The sequence below is a fragment of the Atta colombica genome, unplaced genomic scaffold (assembly GCF_001594045.1).
Source record: "Atta colombica isolate Treedump-2 unplaced genomic scaffold, Acol1.0 scaffold157, whole genome shotgun sequence".
NCBI classification, from domain to species: Eukaryota; Metazoa; Arthropoda; class Insecta; order Hymenoptera; family Formicidae; genus Atta; species Atta colombica.
Genome location: NW_017259247.1, coordinates 259,444 through 268,300, shown reverse-complemented (window position 1 = coordinate 268,300; position 8,857 = coordinate 259,444). Strand labels below are relative to the sequence as shown.

The following is an 8,857-nucleotide window of genomic DNA, read 5'->3' as shown; positions in this document are numbered from 1 at the left end:
AATTGGATATATATATATATATATATATAAATTCACTCTGAAATATTATTATATACATATGTACAAAGCTTTAGATCGAATCGGCAAATAATTTCGCTTCTTAGTTATATTTTATTAATCAAATGTCATTACTGTTTATTGTTTTTATTAATATTTAAACAAAAAAGTAATACAAAATTTTTTACATTGATCTTATTTCAATATGAAAAAAATAACGAAAAAATAACAAATCATTACTTTTTAAGTAATAATAACTGACTCTGAATAATAAGTTACTTTTTGAGAATCAGTAACGGTAACTAGTTACTTTTAAAGAGTAACTTTCCATTCCTTGTGTATAGCTACAGAGCACAGAAAAAAAACAGATGCGACAAAACGATTCAGCAAATCGTATCGTATGAACAAATTCTATCTTATGGTCAACTGATTTGATGCATATTTCGTCTAGAATTAAGACGAAGTATGTAATCATTGCATAGTTTTTGGCTATCGTTTGCTGAAAATAGAATTTGAAAAAATTAAGATATTCCTAAGAAATTTTGCAGATGAATAAAAAAAATGCATTTAGATATAATTCTATGATAGCTTCGCCCTATTAGCCATTCAACCGAACCTGTGATTCTTCTCGTATTGAATAGGATTATTATTGCAATGACTAGTCGTCAGTAGGATATAACTAACCTGTCGATTACGATCTAAGGATAAACAGTTGGCCAAATCAATACTATAAAATTATAAAGTAATTTATATTATGCTAAATTACTTAATAAAACAAATTACGAGATAGCAACATTATATTTTTTAAAAACTGGTTTACATAATTTTTTATGTAATGTAAGCCCTTTAGTTATTCTGCGTATAAATATTAACCTTTCAGTAATCGCATAACTTTTTTAATGATACACTGAAAAAAATTTCTGGTTAAAAATGAACGAATCAAAAATTTCTGGTTAAAAATGAACGAATCAGAAATTTCTGATTAAATTTATTAGAATTCTAGATGAAATAAGAATTCTTGGTTGATATAATATTTCTGATAAAATCTACTAGTATTTTTATTTTTACCAGAATAATTATATTAATCAGAGTTGTAGTTATCTCAACTAGAATTCTAATAGACTTAACTAGAAAATTCTGATCCATTCCATTTTCCACTAGAATTAGCGAAAAGCTCCCTATTATAAGATAGGTACCTAATATGAGATAGCGGCATTCCTGTTAAACTAATAAACGCTATTTATTGTGCCGTCATGAATTTATTGCTCTTCGATTGAAAACTATTCAGTGGAAAATTCATTAGTAGATCATTTCTGTTGTAAAAAAGGATTTTAGAATTTAGACTTCAAAGTTTCATTGAGATGAGCCTTAACCTTATTTATTATTTAATAAATAAATATTTGGCAATAAATTCTTCATATAGTGTTAGAGTAAAATTGTACTAATAGAAAAATACGGGATATGTTAAATTGCTTAATTACAGAAGTTAGATTGGATGATCGTAAAACCATAAGGAGTGAAAATCGTAATTTAGGCGATATCAGGATATTTCTAATATGAAATAATTTATGCTGCTACATTAAGAATCTTTATTTTAGACCACATATGTGAAAAACACAATCAATACCAGAAATTTAAAATGCTTATTACGATCGAAGCTGGATCTTCATTGCTTTAAATAATTCAATCTTGAATTACTAATATATATGTACTTGCATTATATATGTACTTGCATTTAATACCATATTGTAGTTTTTTCGAATTGCGCACCAAATTGTTTTTCCGGACTTATAAACACAATTAAAATTATTCTAATAATAGCGAAAATATATTGACAAACAATTTTAATAATTTGCTATCATCAAGCATTATATTATAAAGACGTTAATATGTTGAAACTGTTAATAAATTTATTGCGAAAAATATTATCTCGGCCGGGATATGAATCCGGATATTCCGTACGAATGTTCTAAGCCTTTAGATCACCAAGGTCTTACGCTGCTATGTTATAATGAAAATCGTTGCTAAAATATAAATGTTATTTTACAATAATAAAAAAAACAACCAGAATGAATATCGAGTGTCTGTTTCTGCGATGATTCCAACTTTTTGAAGACAAATCCCGGATACAATGCATCGCATGCTCATTTTGCGCGTACACTAGCTATGTTTGTTCATATTTTAGAACATTAAATAAAGTTTTTAATTGCAATACCGATGTATTTTGCGTTTTATTCGATTTCTCGGGACATCTCATATTAGAAGCATAATTTTTTGACTTTGCGGTTTGCTCACTTTATATATATCTTTAATTAAAAAAAAATTGAATTTGAATTGAATTTTACATAACATTAATAACATTAAAGCTTATTAAATTCCCTTCAAAATGATTTATTATTCTTTAAATTCTGTCCATAGACTTCCAGCATTTACTAAAAATAAACTCTCAAAATAGGAGTCTTTTCTCTACTATTTAATCCAGTGCTCGCAACGATTTGCACATTTCGGGCCGATTCTAACGAGCGACTACCTCCTACTACTCGAGGTATACCAGAAATATAGAAATATTTTTTAATTCGTTTGCTCGATTCTACTGATAATAATGTATTGGAAATAAATTATTTAATAAAAAACATGTTTCAATAATAATTTGATGGAAGATGCGTTCCCAGTATATTTCTGATATAGAGACACTCCTAAATCAGAGCATCACGTGAGCACCCGGCCGCCGAGCCTCGAGCGGTAGTAGTGGTCCCTCGTCGGAATTGACCTGAAATGTGCAAATTGTTGCGAGCATTGATTTAATCCAAACCATTTTTCTCAATGTAAGTTAATTTATTTTTTATGTAGATCCAATTTTTTATTTTTATTTATAAATAATTATAAATTAACTATAAGACACTTTACAAACAGAAAATAATAATTTTCGAAAGTTAAAAATCCACATTTAAAAAAATATTTCTTTAATATTTCTAACATTTTAATCAAATTCATAGCTTACAAGTTATGCAGTAAATATAGACAATAAAAATAATATCGAATAAATTTTAATTATTACTGTACTTAAATTTAAAGTATGAATACACAAAATATTTAAAATATATTTAAATTAAATATATTTAAATAATGTAATTGTTTAAAGCTAGCAATAATTCCGAAAATTACGTAATATCACATTATATTTTTCTGTTTATATTATTTGTTTATTTGCATATATTTTTTCACAGTAATTCTTACAAAAATAAATGAAAATATGAAGAAACATCTTTATTAGAAAATAACAAAACAAGTATTATTATTAAAAAAAAAAGAACTAGAATTTATTCATAATATCAAATTATTAGGTGTACAACTTTGCTTCCGCCGTTTTCCTATAGATGACTTTAGCGGTAAGTGGTGGTCGAAATAAATAGATCATAGGCGTCATACAATAAACTTGGGCATCTCTCAACATAACCCCATAGAAACATTAATCGATTTGTGTCTGCATCATAAAGTTATTCTCGATTGAAAATGTCAGTTTACGAGCCAAATTCTCGTCATTTGCGGCAGGTTTTAATTTTTTGCTTCAATATGAAGAAATCTGCGGCTGAGGCTCATCGAATGCTCTCAAATACTTATGATGAGGCCACTATTAGTGAAAGAACGTGTCGTGAATGGTTTTAACGCTTCAAGAACGGTGATTTTGACATCCAAGGTCATGCTCTGTATTTGGTGGGACCAGCTCGGCGTAGTGTATTACGAACTGTTAAAACCGACTGAAACAATCACAGGCGATCGGTATCGAACGCAATTGATGCGTTTGAGCCGAGCATTGAAAGACAAACGGCCGCAATACAACGAGAGACATGATAAAGTGATTTTGCAGCATGACAATGCTCGACCCCATGTTGCGAAAGTGGTCAAGACATACTTGGAAACGTTGAAATGGGAAGTCCTACCCCACCCGCCGTATTCTTCAGACGTTGCTCTGATTATCACTTGTTTCGATCAATGGCACATGGCCTGGCTGACCAGCACTTCCGATCTTATGAAGAAGTAAAAAATTGGATCGATTCGTGGATAGCCTCAAAAGATGACCAATTTTTTCGACGCGGGATTCGTACGCTACCCGAAAGATGGGAGAAAGTAGTGGCCAGTGATGGACAATACTTTGAATCATAAATGTATAACCAGTTTTTTACAATAAAGCCTCGAATTTCGGAAAAAAACGGCGGAAGCAAAGTTGTACACCTAATATTTCAAAACTAAATATGTTTAAATTTAAGCAACATTAAAATATTGTTACATTTGCAAGAAACATCTCTTTGGTTTGAGCGGGCATTGAGAAGATAATCGTAGAGCATTCTCAGACGGAGGATGGATCGATCATGTTTTGCAGCTTAATTTGACAGAATCGAGTTTGATTCAGCTGTTAACGGATGCTTCTCTATTTCTTTATTGAATAAAAGTCTTGCGAATTCATTTGATAAAATGTTCTTTCTTTTCTGCGAGCGTAATCTGATATATCTCTGCGTGATCTGATATATCTGTATGATCGCGCGAATGTGTATGCGCATGTGTATGTAGTGAGAAAGAACGAGAGCGGCGCAACGGACATCTCATTTGAGAACGATGTAGCAAATGCGCCATTTTTGGAGGCTCATCCGGAATCGAATAAATGATGAAGCAATGATAATAATGTCTATTATGACAAAGAAAAAAGATGCTCTCTACGCTAGCGGCAGAGACTCTTCAAACGGTGATTCGCGAGATTCAACAATCGCGTGAAGAACAATCGCAAAGAGAGACAGAGCTAATGACATTGTAATTATGAGTGGAAGAAGATAAAGTGTAATAATGCGCATAATGCTCAATGCGCATTCTTCCATGTTATGACCATGATGGAAGTATAAGGATATGCTCATTTCTCGGATTTTCGTCACGTTTTGCGCAATGATTGAAATCCGCCATCTTATTGTACATAACTATGTTCATACATAGCAACGCAATTCAATTTAACCGTTTAATTTAATTTAAAAAAAATTAATCCTGAATTTAATATGTATGCTAATTTATAAAAGTAAAAAATAATGAAATATAAAGAAATTAATTAAATAATTCTTTTATTGAACTTTATAGCTCGTGTCTGTTCTCATCATTTTCGTCTTATAACTCGAAGATCAATTCCCCATTAAAAATTATTCAAGATGGCGAAGTTGAGTCGTGCTCTATTATTGGCCAGCAAAAAATAATTGCGTACATCTTATTATTTCCACTAGCACATAGTGGATTAGCCAATCAAAATGCTAATCAAAATGTGGCGCGACATATTCAGCTTAATCAATGATACAAATTTAAGACATAAATTTTGACATTAAATTATTATTACAAAGCTTTGTAAATTAATAAAAATATAAAAGTGTAATATAATAAATAAAATAACAATAATAAACAATTATCTGCATTGATTAATATATATTACATATTTTTTACGTGAATATCTATGAATATATTTTTCTGATAGATATATAGGTCAGTACAAAAGTTCGTGCCCAATTTATTATTCAAATTTCAAACCGATTGATATTTTTATTAAAAATAAAATAAAATCTTACTCTACCTGAGAAAATTTAAGAATTTATTTTTTTAAATTGTGATGGTTTTGATAGAGTTATGAGCAATCAAAATCAAAATATTCATTTTATTTAATTTGCAACAACTCAGTAACAAAAAATCGTAAGAACATTTTTAAATGATTTAGAGAAAAAGTTTCAAGCTTTTACGATAAAGAGTAAAAAATTTTTTATTTTTTCAGCTCGTAGTTTTCTATATGTAAAAATTACAAAACTCACATAAACTTAAAAAATATAGTAATATCATTCGAAGAGATTTCAAGCTTTAAAACTCTTTTTTTAAATTTAAATTTTGTATATTTTTAACAAAACTGCAGCTGTTTGAATAATAAATTGGGTACGAACTTTTGCACTAATCCAATAGTTATGTTTTACATGATTGATATTTTTCTTATTCATATAATGTGTCACTAATTCTGAACAAAAGATTGTCCAGTTTGGGACCCGGCTGAACAGCATTGAGACCTAGCTAGGATTGTAGAGTATAAAAAAAGGATTAAAAAGTTCCATATGCACAACTTTGTAAAATAAATGCTACAGCTATTCAAAGTTTCGCTATTATTACCATGTATTGTGTATCATGTAGAACTGGTTTTATTCGATTTCTCGAATCATCTAATATCTGGAATATATTCAATCTTGATGAAGACAACTAAAACCTTTTTTTGACCCTAAATGAATAGTTATAAATGATATATTAATCGATGAAAAAGAGAGAGAGACAACAAAATTAAAACAAAAGATTTTAATTGCTTAATTGAAATGTAATTATATATGAACTTATATATGAACCAATATATGAACTTTATCTCGCTTCAGTTCCTCATCGGAACTCTCTAAAAGTAAAAAAATATCATTAATTTTGCTGGCACATTGATGTCTTCGTCAAAGTGTTGGGCAGATCCCAGATACTATATATATAACTGTCAACTGGATTAATGAACTGTACCAAATACATTTTAAATATTACTTCAATGTCTTTGATACAATCCGTTACCATCGTCATCGCGAAGAGATACCATAGACGCAGAGAAATTAAATAAGACCAGTGATTTTAATAGCACATGATTTTAATAGCGAACTTTGGATAGTTCTAGCACTCAGGAAACCTCTCCTGTAAAGGTGGGCTTATAGAATTTTTGATTCTCTTTTGATACCTTAAAATTTTAGACTTGTCTCAAAGTTGTTCATCCGGGCTCAAATTCCCCTATAAAACTGGGCATAATTCCTTTCTTTCTTTTCTCCATACATTATATATACGTATTATAATACATTACGACATGTGATGACAGAATGACAGGAGCCATGTTGCTTTTTGAGATAATTAGCAATTCTATTGATTGACTACTATGTACCCTTGAAATTGTTACATCGTGTCTTCTTCCATGGTTGTAACAGCGAAACGAGGAGCTTGTACAGCTGCCAGGGAAACTACGGGAGCTCAGATCATAATAAAAATGCCCAAGTAAGTTTTTTTTTAGAAACGGAATCACTTTTAATTCTAGAGATGGCGTGCGTGATGATGCGTTTAAATTTCGCGGAGAACTCGGCTATAAGTTAAAACCCGATTCTGACGCGATGGAGCGGCATCGTTACACGAATTCTTTTCATAATTCGAAGTGATCGCGCGAACGAATCGCTGAAACAAAACAATGAAGATCATCGCTTCAGCTTAGAGATAAAAATGACCCAATTTGACAATTTACCCGGTAAATTACAGTAAATTACTCGGTAATTTTTTGAGACTGTGTAAAATGATAATTTAAAAAAATTAGTAATTTGATATATATTTGAAAAATAGTAATTTGATATGAGTATTTAGTTACAGAATATTAAGTTAAAGACACTTTGTTTAACTTAAATTTTCATTTTGATACTACATATTGATAATTAGACAACCGACAATGTTTAGGGATGTCAAATCAGAGAGCACTTGTACACAGTTCAATTGCACAAATACTCACATCAGTTTGTTTCAGTAATTTTTTATTGCTTAATCAATGAGATATTATTTTTAATTACCCAATTAGTGATGTGAACAACTGACATACACCCGTTTACGACATTGCGATCAACCATTAGTCGGTGACCTAGTAGCCACAAGTAGCCACACACATAAGTATAAATCTTTTATGTGTACATACAGGCACGTTTTGTTATGATTAAATTATATATTTAGATTTAGTCAATAGCTCTGTTATTCCATCAGCGATTCCTATTAAGAATGTTAGAAGAATATTGTTTTATACATAAGTAGAGAAAATACAGTCTATTTATAAACCTGTAAAGGCATTAAATATAGCCAAAATTACCTAGCTAAAATTATCTAGCCTATCATCAGGAAACGCTCACAACTATTTTCTCAATGCCTGCTCAAAGAAAAGAAATATCTGTCGCAGGTAAAGCGGATTAAATTGAGTCGAAAATTCTCTATTATTTTGTAATTTTGTATTTTTTTTGTAATTAATAATCTTTTTTTTAGTTACAATGTGCAAAATATTTAAAATCGACACATAACTTTAAAGCATATTTAAGAGTTTTTTAAAAAAGTTCGTAAAAAATTCTGAAAAATATTTTAAAGTTGTCTTATGAATCGATTTTACCTGCTCTTTAGAAATTTATATTTCGTTACTATTGAGAACATTATTTCATAAAAATAATACCAATATACAATAAAATATGCTGAAATAATATGCTGAATTAAATCACAGAAAGTTACATAGATTGGAGTCAAAATGATGAAAAAAATATAAAATTTGTTATTTATTGCCAAAATATTTTAGCTTTATCTGGGCTACTTCATTATAGATACAAGAATAAACTGGAGGGAGGAATACTAAAAGCGCTAGTGTCGCAAACAAAAATGGAGAAACGTATGTTGATGCAAGTAAGAAGGGTTAGTTTGATCTCCACGTGACTAATAAAGGGTTAAGATAATAAGAAATCAACAATTTTAGAGAAACTTTTCTTCTTGCAAAAATATTTAAATAATTCTAAATAATTCTAATTAACTATTTCTTAGTTATTCAATGCATTTAAACGATTCAATTAATAAAAAAACGCCAAGATATACATTTTTTACATAATTTGATTTTTCATGACATTTTACAATAGAATAAAAATGTCACAAAAAATATCAACATCTTATAAGATATTTCATAGTTATTCCGATGTTTTTATACAAAAAATATGAAATAAAATATAAATCTCATAAAATATTCATTTTTCTGATCATTTTAATCTTT

General features: G+C 29.4%; 1 protein-coding gene across 6 annotated transcripts in view; it reads right to left on the bottom strand.

The window, feature by feature from the left end:
* Positions 1-8,857, bottom strand: part of LOC108685777 (ecdysone receptor) — a 286,435-nt gene that overhangs the window by 48,338 nt on the left and 229,240 nt on the right. The window lies entirely within an intron of this gene.